The 18,287-nt window shown below is 29.7% G+C and overlaps 1 protein-coding gene across 4 annotated transcripts in view; it reads right to left on the bottom strand.

Moving 5' to 3' along the window:
- The window catches only part of LOC148311620 (protein peste-like), a 38,305-nt gene extending 20,018 nt beyond the window's left edge, over window positions 1-18,287 (bottom strand). For 2 of the 4 annotated variants that reach the window (XM_088256296.1, XM_088256299.1), the window contains exon 1: window positions 9,282-9,526. The gene's annotated coding sequence lies outside the window, so the exon portion shown is untranslated. Of the gene's footprint in view, window positions 1-7,647; window positions 8,089-9,281; window positions 9,527-18,064 lie in introns of those variants that run through there. The other 2 variants (XM_088256298.1, XM_088256297.1) reach the window with 2 other exon arrangements.

The following is an 18,287-nucleotide window of genomic DNA, read 5'->3' on the forward strand; positions in this document are numbered from 1 at the left end:
ATCACAAAGTCACAAAAATTACAAAGTTAGTGCTTCAAATATAAATTATAAGTAAATGATCATTGGGAATCTTGTTAAATATAATACGAAAAGCGGCCGGGTTCGACATCGATTTTTGACTCATGAATTTAGATGGATGAGGCTTATTTACAACGTTATTAGGTGAACATTCATCAATTCTACCCATAGTTGACAACCACACTACTAAATTTTTGGAATGTAGATTTATTAATCAAACACGTAACACAGTCATGTGAGTTCCCTACCGATTTCTATGTTATGGAAAAGTATTGCACCCATAGCTTAGTCAAGCTGCAATACCAATTATGTTTTAAAATTATTATTTATATTTTTATTATTACCAGTAAATTGTCATTGTCATTGTTAAATATAACATGAAAAGCGGCCGGGTTCGATATCGATTTTTGACACATGAATTTAAGAGGCTAAAATACATCGTTATTAGGTGAAATTTTATTAGCATTTATGAGTACCGCCAAAAAAAAATAATACCGCCAATAAACAAGTCCTTATTTGTTTTTGTCAGGGAAAAAAAATCGATGTGCGTCAAATGTTAGATATTATAAACAGAATTATGTTTATTAAGTACTTATACATAAATAGATTCACAGCAGGTTTTGTTGTTTTTAACGTGTGTTTCATATTTTAATAAGATATTGATGACGCTCGGAGAACATAATTTCAAATATTTTTTTCATCATTTTAATAGATAGCGAGGTCACATTAAAAACTATTGCGAGATCGGTGACCAAATCATAGGTCATCGGGTACCAAAAATTTTCTTCTCAGCGGAGACACAAAATTAATTTTCAATGAGAAGGAAAAATTCCTACACATCATTTACATTTTTTGGGAAGAATATAGAATTCTGGGCATTTACAGGGGTTAGATTGAGTGATCACTTTACATCTTGGAACATTCACCAATTCCACCCATGATTGACAACCACACTACTCAATTTTTGGAATATAGATTTATTAATCAAACACGTAACACAGTTCATGTTAATTTACTACCGATATCTATGTTATGGAATAGGGAAAGCTTAGGAAAGCAAAGACTTTATATTTGTAGTTAAGTTCCGAATCTTGGATTAAATTCCCTATTCCAACATAGATGCCAGTAGTGAACTCACATAAACGGTGTCATGTCAAACTCATATATCTAGGGGTCCAGCAAGTTGATCATCCAGTGATGTGGTTGTCAATCATGGGTATAATTGGTGAATGTTACACTTTGTAAAGTGATCACTTAAACTAGCTTATGACGGTCGTAAGCCTTGTAAATGTTTAAATTTCCATATTATTCTTCACCTATGTTGAGATGCCAAAAAATGTATAAAATAATTCCTAAGCTGAAAAATCCAGATTTGTGAACAAATATTTGGACACACTTTAAATGTTGGAGACATAATTTTCAGTTTTTCAGAACCCCATTTTTTTAAAGATTTAAAAGTGACTCATATTTTTTTGGTTTTTCATTTGTGACGTGATGGGAGGGAGTTAATTCTGCTCGAGACCCTGTGTAGAGAACCACCAGTAGAGAAGAGATCCTAATTTTGTGAGAGACAATGCGTTGTTTTCATGTTCTTCTGAACATTACCTCGACCTAAATAGGGATTGTACGAGTATGCATGTATTTATTCAACAAGTACATATTATACACCAGTAAATAATCTAGAGATATCGTATATTCCTTACCACAACTCTTTCAAGGTTCAGTAGATCCTTCAGCCTGAATGAAAATTAAATGCGATAAATTTTAAATGTGATATTTAAAAAAAAAACAAACTGTACAGTATTCATAGTGGAAGTACTCGTATAAAAGCTTAAAATAATTCATGTATTTAATTAACGAGGAATAAAGTTTAATGGAATGGGTAAATGATCGAGAGTTAATTTTATAAAAATTGTAAAATGTATATATTCTTAATTTTTCTCTCTTTTTGTATGCATTTTAGGTTAAAAATGGTTAAAAACAATAAAAATGTATTATTTTTTGACATCTCATCAAAGATGAAGAAGAATATGGAAGTCTGGGCATTTACGGGGCTTACGACCGTCATAGGCTGGTTTAAGTGATCACTTTACACACGTGTAACATTCACTAATTCTACCCATTATTGACAACCACACTACTCAAATTCTTGGAAGTTCTATATATATGAACCAATTTAGAAACTTTGTTCTTGAATCACTAGAACTTCACTAGAGACATCTATTGGTGAGATGTAAAGAAGCTTTTTGATTAAGCAGAAACTCTTATATTAGTATGTGAGATCCGAATCCTGGATTATAATCACACACATGAGAAACGCCAGAAAATGCCATTTTCATTTTTATTATTAAGCTTATAATTTGACCAGATAATTTATTTAAAACATTTTGAGTGTGTCCAAATACTTGTTCACAAAATCTGGATTATCTCCAATTACAGGAGTTATTTTCATATTATTTTTTGATATCTCATCAAAGATGAAGAAGAATATGGAAGTCTGAAGAACAGACTTCCATATTCTTCTTCATCTTTGATGAGATGTCAAAAAATAATATGAAAATAACTCCTGTAATTGGAGATAATCCAGATTTTGTGAACAAGTATTTGGACACACTCAAAATGTTATAAATAAAAATGTATTTAAAAAGAACTCCACCGATAAGACACACAAGGTGGCTTGGTGGGTCTCTGCAAAATAATTTTTTAAAAAAAGATATTTTGGATAAAAAAAGTGGCAAAATAAATCAATGATAATTTATTACTAGATTTCACTGTTTCGTAATCATTGTATGAACCTACTTACATTTTTTATCACACTTCCATTTATTAATAGAAATTTATTTTGTATTGGTCTTTTTTCTAATAAATCATAAGAGAAAATGATGAATGCGACTTTATTTTGATAAACTTTGATAAACTTTTTAAATTACAATACAATAAGGTTCAACAACTCAACAGTAAGACAACAGTAAAACATATGAACTAAACTATATAGACAAATGTGTATATACATTGTTAATACTTTTTTTATTATATTTTATAAAAGCAATAAAACAACCATATATTTTTTTCCACTTAAGTATCAAACTTAGTCCAATTTGATAATGACCATAAAACCTTTGAGCTTGTCAGATAATTTTTAAAAGTTTTTATAGGGTGTTTTACAACTTATTATAATGTTCAGTTTTACAAAAAAAATGTCACCATAAATTTAAACTTATATACATACGTAAATCTACATATTTTAAATAATAATATATGGCAAAAATATTATCATAAATGTTTAAGGGTAGGCTAAATAATTTTTGGGATTAATATTGAGTTATATTATAGATTTCAATTAAAAATACAATCCAAAAGGGTTTTATGTTAGTAAATACCTCCTTATTTTTTAAATAATTTAAAAAATTGTTCTACCTTCGCATAGTTTACGAGGAATGTAACACAACAATGGGATGCCACATACGATATATGTTGAGAATGAGATCATCACATCGCAAGTATTAAGTTATCTACACAATTTTGTCAAAAATCTTTCACTAGTATATTTCCGTCTTGAGTCAGTCATTTGGTCAATAATGACGTATTGTGGCATCAAGTTTAAAGTAGAATAGAATATGTATCGTCGGTGACAAGCTTCATTCTACTTTCCAAAAGGGGTTCCACCCCATCCAGTAAGATAAAAGAATATTGAAAATTATTTTATTAAAGAAAGGAACTCTTGGATACCTACATTATCATTAAAAATACACATGCATCACAATTATGGTTCGCCCAACAAAAGTCCCTTTTGAAACCAATAAAGGGGCAATTTGTCCCAGGTGCCAGGGGACCAACATTTTGGCTGGGGAAAAAAATGAGACCATGATTTTCGAAATCGTATAGTAACTAAAATTATCATTGAAAGATTGTTCATTGGAAAATATCCGATTCATTTGAATGCTTTAATGAAAATCTCGAAAGGGAATCTCGAAATGAATTATCACTAGCTTTAATTAAACAGGCGCTGGAACCAATGAAGTTTGGGAACTATTGATGTCATACCAAAGTTTTGCTAAAAAATAATTGGTGTCCCCTGATAACCTGGAATGGTTTTACATCATATGATGCAACGGTCAAAAGAATTTCAAACATCTTTGACCTCATATTCGAAAATGATGTATGTCTGTCATTCCATCTTTCTTTTATTTGTATCTCGATCACCTAGGGAAATTACGCACACATGATCATAGTGGACATGATCTGTAACGTGCATGAATTAATTGGTAAGAAGCGAAGTGACACTATAATACTAGACACAAAATCGTCGGAAAATTCTTTGAAATATTCGGGATATATTTTACTATGTGTTTCATCTCTAGAAATGTTTAAGAAATCCTGATCTAAACTGTACCCAAGAGCTGAATTAATGCGTTGAAATGGTAAGGTCATTACAATAATGTTGATTGTTAAATTAAGTAGTATTAGTATTTATTATTATTAGTAAGGGTGGATTTCTTATGTTAATATCTCTTTCTCAGTTAACGTATTTAATGTGCCAGCTAATAAATATTTTTGCTCCATGGATAGTTTTTCAATATTCGTTAATCAAATCCTGCTAATATTGTAATGAAATTCGCCACCTGTATCGTCATCCATTTAAATTCTTAATTTTCCCTCGATTATCGTCTCGCACAACACAACGTATTAATAATTCCATAGAGCGTTTGCTTTTAGGATGACGATTGTTAAGTATAAGGAATTTTCGTAATGAATTTATTACAGTAACTAAAATATTCCATAGTGCTGTATAAGTGGAATACATAGACACGTACTGTCAAAATGATTACATTTCGTGTAAAAATAGTTTTGACGTTAATTATTGCTTATGATAAATATTGCGATTATCTCGCTATTTATTTCTTTTTTATTCTCGACTATTTATCAATACTTTTTATTTTATTTTGACAGTGAAAAAATAATCTGATACGAAAAGAGACAGCACGTCTCGTTAGCGTGTTACGTTTGCTCTGTCTAGTTTTTTCGTTACGTTAAAGATGAATTCAATCGTTAAGCAGGTTTTAAGAATTGACCTGATTTTATAAACGAATCACATGGCGTACTTTGAAGGTTTTCAGCCTTAATTTTTTGTTGAAGTACATAACAAACTTAAATACTCTTATGAATCTTATGAGGTGTTTTTAGGATCACTCGGTAGGTACTAACCCCACCTCGCAGGTTTAATTATTATATGAAAATAGTGACAGACTTTACAATCAAAAACACAGAAAGACACCAAACAAAATCTAATACATAGCTCGTTTGGTCCAAGGAACTTTGAATATTATGCAATAAAGCTGTATAACCAGCTCAGCAAGTCATTTAATAATGAAAATACATATAAGAGCCATTCATAAACGGATAATTGAGGTGGGTAGATTTGAAATAGATCACATCATTCGGCCACGTCATACATAACTGCATGGCATAGACAAATTACTATTCGTATATATTTTTGAAAAAAAGTATTGTTAAATGAGCTCTCGGTACGGTAAAACCCAGTAAAATCTATTTGTTCTTTTTTAATTTACCTAAATTATGATAAATTGTAAGTATGTTTGTGATGAAAAAGAAATTAATTAAGAGTATCCATTTCACATGAGTATAACGTGCATCTGAAGCTGAAGACTGATAAACTTACGTTCATATAATTAACTATCCACTATACAATGCATTTATTTGTAAGTGTCCTATGTACAATAGCATTAGGTGAGGATAATCGTAAGAAAAATACTAAATATATATATATATATATATATATATATATATATATATATATATATATATATATATATATACATATATATATATATATATATATATATATATATATATATATATATATATATATATATATATATATATATATATATATATATATATATATATATATATATATATATATATATATATATATATATATATATATATATATATATATATATATATATATATATATATAATGCAAATAATTATAATAAATATTATAAAAAAATATTATAATAAATATTATTAAAAAAAATAATAAATAATTGTAAAATATACTTAACATACAATGCAAAAAATTATTGTAAGTCGAGGTTGGCACTTTGATCTAACATCAATTCCGCCCTTCGTGATTTTATTGATTTATTTTTCGCCCCCATATAAAATGTCAATTTCAAAAAGTAGTTTGTCTGTTAGGTCAAATTCGTCATTGCATATATATATATATATATATTTATATATATATATATATATATATATATATATATATATATATATATATATATATATATATATATATATATATATATATATATATATATATATATATATATATATATATATATATATATATATATATATATATATATATATATATATATATATATATATATATATATATATATATATAAATATATATATATATATATAAATATATATATATATATTTATATATATATATATATATATATATATATATATATATATATATATATATATATATATATATATATATATATATATATATATATATATATATATATATATATTTATTATATATATATATATATTTATTATATTATCATTATTTTATGGTCGTTCCCTTGTGGCAAGCTATAAATTCCCATCAACGTATTATCATCTGACTATGTTTACCTTAAACAACAACAAAAAATGCTGTGATTAAACCCTTTTGAAATTGTTCGTATTGTTATTCACCTTACTCCTTTAAAGAAACGTCTAGTTAAAACTATAATACCCTCGAGTAAAACTGTACTACTTAATCGACATGATATTGTTAATCAACGCATCCAGTGTAGATTAAAATACGAATATTCATACGCGAGAATACAACTCAGGGGAAAATCTGATTCGCCCATTTGCCTGCATCAGGAACTAAGGCGTTTCTTATTCACACTTTGAACGAGTAAAAAGATTGAAAATATGAAATCACTTAAACCCTTTATCCTATGGGTATATTGCTGCGTGCAGCGACTTGAATTTTGAAGCAATAATTTTGATTGATTCGTGCAACGAATAACCTTGTTAAACTAATTTCTTTAGCAGAGGCACTACTGTATTTTTAAAATTGCTTCGATTAGATCGTTGTAAGTCAACAAGAACATAGCAAAAAAGGATTTGAAATTTATAAAATTATACATTAGGAATTATAACATCATGTTAAAATTATATATGAATAGTGAGATGGTTATAAGAGTTAAATTATATATTAGATAATTTAAGGATGCGTTTTGACCTAGATTATATACGAGTATCTATTTTGTTGGTAAACATATCGTTAAAGTTGCGAAATTAATTTTTTGATTTTATAAAATCTCACTCATTAAACAACAAAACTTATAAAACGTAAAAATTTACTCTTTTGAATGAAAAAAAAAAATTCGTGTTACATACATTACATGTTTAATTTTTATAATAAAAATAATCGTCATCATTTATTTTTCATCGTTTTCTTTAATTAAGAATCTGAGAGTGACTTTTTCTTATTGTTGTATGTATTCTATCTCGTACTATTAAAACACCATTAAAATTTTTACATGTTTTCATTTTATTTCATCATATTAATTGATGTATAATACTTACCGTTCAAAATCTCAAACGATTCGTTCTTATACTTCGAATTAACTTGAACTTGGGCATACGTCTTTATTTTAACAATATTTGTCCCTTAATTTTATAATGACGAAATTGGTTATATTTTACATCTACAAATAGCTAAAATATATGTATATACTGCATGTTCATTTTACGAAAATTAAAATATTCATCATACAAAAGCAGATAATATCGAGCACAATTTTTAACACTCAAACAAATATACAGTAATTCACAAGCTTCCCGAACCAACGACAAAACTGTTCATATTATTACGTCATTCTTTATTCCCTGTTATTTTCACTAAGGGCATTATGTTTTAATTGGATCGGAGGGTATTAAAATGTATTCGGCGTAAAGCGCGCGAGTTGAATACTCGTGGCGAGGGATATTCCGAATGGCACCGGCCGCCCGCTGATAACCGACTAACTCGGACAACTCGTCCACCTGTCTGAAGGAACTACCGACAAATTGTCATACCTAGTATCTGCTCGATAATCTCTACTTGCTCGATACGCTGGAGTCAGATTGATTACCCTTCCTACCTTCCTAAAAATGCTATCAACGCGACATCGCAAAATATACAAAGTATTCCGATTGGAATCCAATATAGATTAATCGTATCTACATACGCTGCACACGATAAATCGTTTTACTTCCCTGAATCGTACCATAGGCATAGATTAAAAAAACATTCGTTATTTATTTAAATAGGCTTATTCCTCGTTCAGTGCAGTTCAATGGCATGCAAGTTCGCATTCATGAACTGTCTAGTAAGTCACTTAGTGACTTACAGGGTTTCTAATTTTCAACCTTTTAATCTTCGGTAACCGAGAACGTGAAATATGTATACTCGTGAAATCTATTTCCCGAGGACGTGAAACAGCTCTAGAATTTCCCGCAAATGAGTTTAAATATTTTTTTTAATGAAAAGTAAGTATATTTTTTACTTTATATATATATATATATATATATATATATATATATATATATATATATATATATATATATATATATATATATATTGTATATATATATATATATATATATATATATATATATATTTATATATATATATATATATATATATATATATATATATATATATATATATATATATATATATATACATATATATACATATATATATATACATATATATATATATATATATATATATATATATATATATATATATATATATATATATATATATATATATATATATGTATATATAATATCGAAATATTTTAAACTTGATTACGTTATCATAGCGTCATCTATATTTACTTATCTATGTTACATTGTGTCAAACCCGAATTTCGACAGTTATTTTTTTAATGTCTGATTCATTGTTTGATACTTCTATATATTTTTTTCCTTGCTTAATCATGTTAAGTCACGTTTTTGATGACATTGAAAAACCATATATTTTTTTAAGTAATATTTTGAAATTTGTGTTTCGATTTATTGTACATATATGAAAGAACCTCCTGAGTGCTTTAAATCATTATTTACATATATTTTTGAAAAATATCTTGTCATATTTAGAAATTATAACACCAAATCTGCAGTCAATAAAAAATTGTCACTAGATTTTACGATGATAATATTACACTTACAAATAAATTATAGTTTTGTAGAAAAATCGATTCACTGCACAAAATTGTCACACTTTTCACCTTAAAACATTTTTTATGGCTTGCCATTAAAAAACCTACTAAAATTTACAAAGTTATTATAAGTATTTTAATTCACTTCGGAAAGCGTAACGTAGGAGGAAAGGATACGGCTCGCGTAGCTCGGATGCAAACTGTGCACCTCGAATCAAGCTTAGACTACGATATGTTCTGCAAAATATATCGTACATGTGTTGATAGTGGGAATGCACTAATAGCAAAGAATTGATATGAGTCGGGTACGGACCCGCATCTTCAGCGTAAGTTGTACTGTAATATCGCTCACTCCTTTCAAGAACGTCATAAATCAAAAAACTTGATTGTTCAGGAGAACGTTTTTAAAGTTTAAAATTAGGTATAATACAATGTATTAAAAATAAATTACTAGCCACTTATTGAAATTTTTACTGTGCAACAGATCTTTTTAGGTAAAAACTGAAGGTTTTTCTCCATTTGAAAAATATTTCATACATTTAAAAAAATAATTAACTAACTAACTAACTAACCATCACGCCGCTTCCCCGCAGGGGTAGGCAGAGAGAATCGAACGCCACACCACTCTGTCTTTGCAAACATTCTTTGCCTCTTCTACATTCATGCATCTCCTCATACATACCCGACGATTATTACGACTCCTGACCCGGCCGCTTTCAAGTATTTGACATACCTGATTGTGCCAAGTTTTCCTCGGTCGTCCTCTGCTTCTTTTTCCAACTACATTCGCTCCATAAATTTGTTTAACCGTTCTTTCTTCACTCATACGCTCCACATGTCCAAACCATCTCAACACACCTTTCTTAATTTTATCGATAATGCTTATCTCAGCCTTACATTCTTTCCTTATTTCATCATTCGAACATCTATCAAACATCGTTTTGCCACACATTCGTCTGAGGGATCGCATTTCGACTGCATTCAGTCTGCTTTCATCCTTCTTTTGCCAACTCCATGCTTCGCTTCCATACATAAGGGTTGGAACCAGAACTCCATTGTGTACTGCCAGTTTAGCTTCCGCTGATAGATTTTTATTTGCTAAAACTGATTTTAGTGCACCATTCACTCTGTTCCCAGCATTCACTCTCCTTTCTAGGTCTTTATCAATCTTTCCATCCCTAGAAAACATACTATCCAAAATAATTAAACAATTTCTTAATAATTAAACAAATTAAACAACATAATTAAACAAGAACCTTTTCTTCAAAATGCAGAAACAACACTTTCTGCCCTGCAGCGGGTAAATATTAAGTTAAAAATATGCCTCTTTTGCTGGGATATGGTACATTTTCTGGGCATTCCGAAAACGTGCACAACTGAAAATTAACGATTTTTGATTTATGACGTTCTTGAAAGGAGTGAGCGATATGTGCATTAAGGTCCAGTATTCGTTAAGTCGCAACTTCATTTTCTCTAAATCCAGGTAACATTTTACGGAATTGATTTTTTCTTAAAACACCGTTTTCGCATTGAAAGGAAAAGAGTTATTGAAAGGTAAGGAGTTAATTTTTTTTTATTTAATATAAAAATATTCTTTTTTATGTGCGCAGTCAACACGTGTGGCTTCTCGCGCAGCCGGTTGCGTACTAAATTTTCACATTTGAGAGTACATTCTTAAGGGTAATTAATTATCTACGGATTAATATCCAATTATTTGTTGAAATTTACGAGCTACTAATTTATCTAGGTGCATGCATCAACAGCTACGACACATCCCAGATTATGAAAACAAATTGTACATATATTTAAATGTTATTATTTTTACGTTCCTAGTAATCTAAGTAATCTGCCTCCGTGTTGTAATGGTAACCGTGTTTAACTATTGTGCTGGAGGTCCCAGATTCGATTCCCAAGGGGATGGGTAAAAAAAAACATTAGTGATTTACACTTTAATATTTATTTAATATTACCCTGGTCTGGTCCCTGAAGCGCAAGAGTGATCTCTTGCCTTCGTGTAAGAAACGATCAAGATAATGCCGCATCAATACAATGCAGTGCCCTATGCACCATTGGGTGCGGATAAGGGTTAGAAGAAGAAGTAATCAAATGCACGTTTTTAGACCCTTTACCTTTGATATGCGCCATGGCGTAGTTGGGTAGACGCTCGACTGCGAAACTGGCGTCGCGGGTTGGAATCCCGTCATTTTTTAAATTGAAAATTCAAGAAATATGTATTTTCAATTAGTATTTGTGTTTGTGATTTGTTTTTCACATTTACCTTCCCCATCCTTACTATCCTACCTGCAGACAAGCCTTTAAAAGTTTGGCTTTAAAGGCTTTGCAGGTTATTCCTTTACAAAAAAATAATAATAAAAACAAAAAAAAACTTATGACTACTAAGAAAATTTTAAATCCTCTTCTTTTTACTCCCCAGTCAATGTACACAATGCAATGTATGTACATACATACTCGTATTTATAAAGACAACCTGGTGAACGAATTGGCTCGATTGAATTAAAACATTTTAAAGAGAGCTCTACTCATGAGATGTGACATGTGACCTTTCATCACATTATCCTATAAAGAATTGCAGACAGGTTACCGACTGTATATACATAAGTACCTACATCTAAAATATTACGGTATGTACAGTCAACAGAATGTAATAATAGTATTGTTTCGTTTGTGAATCAAACTAAAATATGTAGTACAACATTTTGAGTGTGTCCAAATACTTGTTCACAAAATCTGGATTATCTCCAATTACAGGAGTTATTTATTAATTGGAGATAATCCAGATTTTGTGAACAAGTATTTGGACACACTCAAAATGTTGTAAATAAATTATCTGGTCAAATTATAAGCTTCAATAATAAAAATGAAAATGGTATTTTCTGGCGTTTCTCATGGTGTGATTATAATCCAGGATTTGGTCCTCACATACTAATATAAGAGTTTCTGCTTAGTAAAAAGCTTCTTTACATCTCACCAATAGATGTCTCTAGTGAAGTTCTAGTGATTCAAGAACAAGGTTTCTTAATTGGTTTATATATATAAAGAACTTCCAAGAATTTGAGTAGTGTGGTTGTCAATAATGGGTAGAATTGGTGAATGTTACACGTGTGTAAAGTGATCACTTAAACCAGCCGATGACGGTCGTCAGCCCCGTAAATGCCCAGACTTCCATATTCTTCTTCATCTTTGATGAGATGTCAAAAAATAATATGAAAATATGTCGTGTTAGGACGATAGTTATTTTGCTGCTTCTGCTTGGTGTAGACCTTATGGCCTGTTTTAAGAGGGATCCTGCGATGTCGATTTCCAGCTGTCAATCCATCTTTTTGGTGGTCTGCCCAGGAGTCATCTACTTCCCTTATCCTTCTGCGCATCATTCTATCTCGTAGGCTGTTGCCTTCTTAGAGTCGATATGCTTCTTAGAGTCTTCATTTCTGACACTCTTTGTACTGGTTTGCAATTATTATATTTCTTTTTAATTATCCTTTAAATACTTATTATTTGAGGTTTTCAAAAATAAATTTGAATATAAAAGAGAATAATCAAAATTAACATTGAATCCTTATTCAATACTAGCTGTAGCTCGGCCACGTTTTGCTATGATTCAGTTAGGTTAAATGGAAAATAATGAAAATGGAAATTATTCATTTCTAATATGTATAAATTAAGCAATTTGAAACAACAATGCAATCAAAAATGCTGATTGACTGCATCTGTCAAGAAGCACGCTGTCCTCCATGAGTAGTGTTTAGAATAGCGTGTGTTGCTTCATTTATTGATTCGGCACTCACATTATAGATAACCACAACGTGATCTCGGATGGTGGATCTCGGTTCTAAGCAGAATTTTCTACATAAGATTATACATCGAATCAGAAAAATTTGCCGTATATTTTGTACTACGTTATAAGTTTGTCTGCCTCGGAAAATTAATTATATTTTTCATTGATTCATTCGGTAGTCACATTGTGGATAGCCACAAAGTCATCTCGGATGGTGGATCTCGGTTTTAAACAACAACAAAAAATACATACAATAATACATCGAATTAGAAAATGTTGCTGTATATTATGTATAACTTTATTAGTTTTGTCCGCCTCCGACACTAAATTATATTTTTTATTAATTGATTCAGTAGTCACATTGTAGATAACCACAAAATGATCATTTTTAATTTAAGTTTTACTTGGCAAACAATACCACTATTTCGATATTGAAAGAGTGGTATTTACTTATATATATATATATATATATATATATATATATATATATATATATATATATATATATATATATATATATATATATATATATATATATATATATATATATATATATATATATATATATATATATATATATATATATATATATATATATATATATATAAATATATTTATATAAATTAAAAAATTATAATGTGTATTTTGAATCTTTAGGCATCTTCATCTTCAATGTAATATATAATATGGAAGAAATCCAGAATTTTTAAACGAAAATTAGGACAGGCTAAAAATATGGTATATGGTATAACGTCGTTGTTTGATGTTACCCAAACTTGGTATCTTTATACGAGTAGGTAAGCTGGTACGAGGTTTTAACGTGGCAGAAGTGAATAAGTAGACAAGCCCGAGGTTACGTTGTACAAATAATAACTTTAAACAACATGTTCTTGGATTTGATGTTTATTAACAAAAAAGTCGCGTAGTCCAAAGACTTGTACTATGTGACCGACCCGAACATGTTATTTCGTAACCATGTTACATAACACCGATTGACGTATGTAGATAGGTACCTTCTCCCATGCAGATATATGCAAATATGTGCTAACATATCGCGCAATTCAAATTCGGAAATTTCCTTTTTCCGATAGTATTTTTTTACAGGGCGGCATTTCATACGCAAAGGTAAGGTACTCTCTTTATCTCCCCTTCTCAATCATAAATCGAATGTACTCGCTGTCATGTAACCAAAATAATTCTGGTCTCTATATTGTGTCGGGCTGTGGTCCCGTGGTTAGTGTCGCTGACTCTTTTGAGTCAGAATTTCTCGGTCTGAACCCACTCTACCACAATTTGATACCTATTTCTAATAATGAGCCGCTTAGGCTCACAGAAATACTATGAAATTGACGTATTTTTATAAATATGTAATAAAAACACAAGTATTTCTCTTTTTTTCAATTTTTTTTAGCTACATTTAATTTTAACTACATAACTTATACAATACTAAGCTTATTACGTTGAAAATTTGTATTTAAATTGTGGGTGATAAAACTCGAATTTACGACCTTGAAACCACGCTCTCGCAATATAAATTTATATATTAAATAATACACATAATAAATATCTTCCACTTAGTCTAGTATCCTATGAAACTTTTTTTAAAGTGTGTAGTTTTTTACATCCCAGATATGTATGAAACAAACACTCTAACCTTTCGAAGAAAAAATACAAATACGGGGATTCCTTTGTTATAATATAATTATTTTTTAGTTTTTCATTATATTGTATTTTACGGTTCTGTCTACATGAACATTAATTATTACGAAAATCTTTTTGGAAAAGTAACCCGGTCACTAGTCAGATAAAATAAAAGTGGAAAAACCTATAGAGTTGTTGTTTTATTTTATAAAATGCAGGTCCACAAAGAAATGTCAGCACAGAACTTGAATCTAATAAAATGTTCGTGTATAATAACCATATACTCGTATGTGTATAATAACCACATATAATACTCGCGTATTCAAAATTGCTTTGAAAATTTGTAACACAAAGTTTATACTCACACATATTAGGCCGATGTATCCTACCCTCATCCAGTTAAAATCACTATATTATCCAGTAAATTACCGACTGTTAGCACCCATGTGCTAAAGAAATCTAAAGCGAACGTAATCACTGTCGATAAATATAACAATATTTTTTTATAATAGTCCTGATTTTCGTTTGTTTTTTTTCTTTTCGGTATGATCATCAATTTGTTTCTTCTTCTGCTTCTTTTTTATTCCTGACCAATGGTTAAAAAACGTTACTTACTCTCCCAATAATCGATCATAAAAAAACGCCACACATGAAAAATGACAGCTCTGCGCTGATGTGATTTGCTGAATATAAATAGATATGATGTAGATGTGAATTGACAGAATTTCGTGATTCTATAATACAATGGCTAGCAAGCATATAAAACTTGTTAACTCTATTCATTCATCTCGAATAATAATAAACAATTTCAATTTTGGAAGGAATTTGACCAATATGCGTCAATTGGATAGTTTTAATTACGTTTTAAAACTATGTATGACAATCTTAATGGAAAGGGTTCTTCGTGTCCCACCATCGTTTGGTAGGGTATCTATTATATAATAAGGCAGATAATTGGCGAGCAATTTAATAAGAACGCTTCTTAGCTAAATAAGTGATATACGTAAGTGTTATGGTTCCTCCTAAAAAATTAAAGTATTTTACCAATTATTACCATTGTGATTCTAAAACTAGGAAATAAATAATGACCTCACGAGATGAATATTACAATCCAATTGCAAATTTCACGGAATATTGTAAATTTATTTATTTATTTAAACTTCATGAACAGCAAAGAAATATGTACATTGGCGGGATTATTGCAAAAAAGCAATATCTTCCAACCAACCAAAAATAGACTAGTGAAAATAGACTAGGTCAAAACCTTTGATACCTTATATAGCTGTTTGCAATCAGAGGGTAGATAGTGCTTGAACATGAAATAAAACATAAATTACAAATTAATGCTGTATTAATTGAGCAACTACATGTTTTATTAAATATTTATGAAAATTACGAATTGATGATAATAAGATAGGCAAAGAAAAAATGGAGGGTAGATGAAAAAGCTAAGGGATGAGTATATAATGCATTATAAAATGTGAAAACTCAGAAAACCTATGAATGGATCATTTTTAATTAACACACAATGAAGAAAATATATCGAAGAATCCCATTTTTGACATGTCCTAGCTAGTGTAAGGACAGGTCAAGGATGATAAGGTGGTTTTCATGAAATAATTGCCAGAAAGAAAGCTAAAAATTGTTTTAAAAGTAATCATGTCCATGAAATCGATTGGCTTTCGCACGTCGTGTATTCCTGTAGGGATATTAGATAATAACGCAATAACGTTTATTATAAATACTTCAGTACGAGCAATTGCTATATACGTATTCGGCTCGTTTGATACTACCAATAAAACTAAAGTACATGAGTATCATTCAATTTACTAAAAAATCGAGATAAAATTCCATACCTACATAGATGATAGCGATAATTTACGAACATTATATGTATATTATCTTGAACTCGATTTTATAATAATAAAAATAATATCTTTACTATGATCGAAGGCTCGATAAAGGCTCGAAGACGAATATCTTATCAATATGAAATTTTCTCAGATCGATCAGACGCAAATTTCTAAGTGGACGTACGTTTTAACGTAATTGTGAATGTTTCATATTAAACAAATTCAAATTTCTTTACGTTTTAACAGATTATTATATGTAGTCGAACACGCCGATAGTGTTTAAGCGCCTTCTGTATTAGGTTGTCGTTAGGAACATCATACATTTTTGCTTAGAAAGTGGAATATTAAAAAAAACAGCAACAACAAAAAACAAAACAAACGAACAAACAAAACAAAACAAGAGAAATGTGTGCATGGGCGCCCGCAGAAAATTTTCTAGGGAGGGGCAAAATATTATATTTTTAGTCATGTTTTAATGTAGTTTTAATTTAGTGTAGCGTATTTGTATGGTGAACGAACGGACAGGACCACTGAAGTAATGAAGGACATACATACTGTAGCAACAAATTTTTCATTAGCAAATTAAATAAAAGTGACATTATTTTACTATTTTCAATTAATCCAGGGGAGGGCAAGTGCACCCCCTTGCAGCCCCCCCCCCCCCCCCCAAGCGGGCGCCCATGGCTGTATGTATTAATTAATAAATAAAAAATATGAAATACTACAACAATCTAATTAACGTATTATCTGTATTCACAACTCCCGTTAATATTTGACCTAATAACGAAAACTCCACACAAAAAGATAATAAGCCGGTCCTCACCCCCTGTACCCTACCTTCATCCAGTTAAAATCATCATATTCTTTAGTAAGACACTTCCTACCTAGACTCCATACTAAGGAATATATTTTTTAAATTTACCTTGTTTTAATTTACTTTATTTATTTTAAAAAATGCAAAACGAACTCCCTTTCTAAACACAAGTATCTACTTTATTAGAGAGGTAGCAACGTTATATTTGAAATGTTTTGTATATTTACCAATTAATAGATTTATATTATCCACTGACACTTCGTGATGGAATTGCATTTTTAATTTATTATTAGATTAAAACCAATATTTTTAGCTTTTCCACTTTTTTATTTGACCAGCGACCGGGTTTCGTCGTTACCGACACCAGTCTGATGATGTCGGTAACGACGAAACCCGGTCGCTGGTCAAATAAAAAAGTGGAAAAGCTAAAAATATTGGTTTTAATCTAATAATAAAAAAAAAATTACCAATTATTTTGTATCATTTAAATATGTATTTTGTAAAAAAAAAAAGAAAATGAAAAATTAAATAAAAAATTGCCGTCGCTCCAGCTTGGATCAAAAACCAATAGCGAAATCAGTGTTCAACTGGATGAGGGAAGACTACAGGTCAAAAATCAGATAGTGGTAGGGTAAAAATGCTAGTGATAATACAATAAATAAATTGAAAAACAAGTTAATATACTCACTGAGTTAATATGATGCCTGTGAAATTACATGTATTTTATATTAACAAATAGTCACTAAATACACCGTGCCTTCCAACTCGTTTTTTACACTTAATATTTATCAATATTAGGGTTGTTCTGCTTTTCTGAATTGAATTGAAACTGAACTATTTTCTATCATTAGATCACAGGTAATCATACTAAAATAACAATCACAGTACCTATCCCGACGAATAGTAATAAA

Source organism: Brachycentrus maculatus, unplaced genomic scaffold, assembly GCF_059751285.1.
Source record: "Brachycentrus maculatus isolate JH-2025_06_01 unplaced genomic scaffold, ASM5975128v1 h1tg000060l, whole genome shotgun sequence".
Lineage (NCBI taxonomy): Eukaryota > Metazoa > Arthropoda > Insecta > Trichoptera > Brachycentridae > Brachycentrus > Brachycentrus maculatus.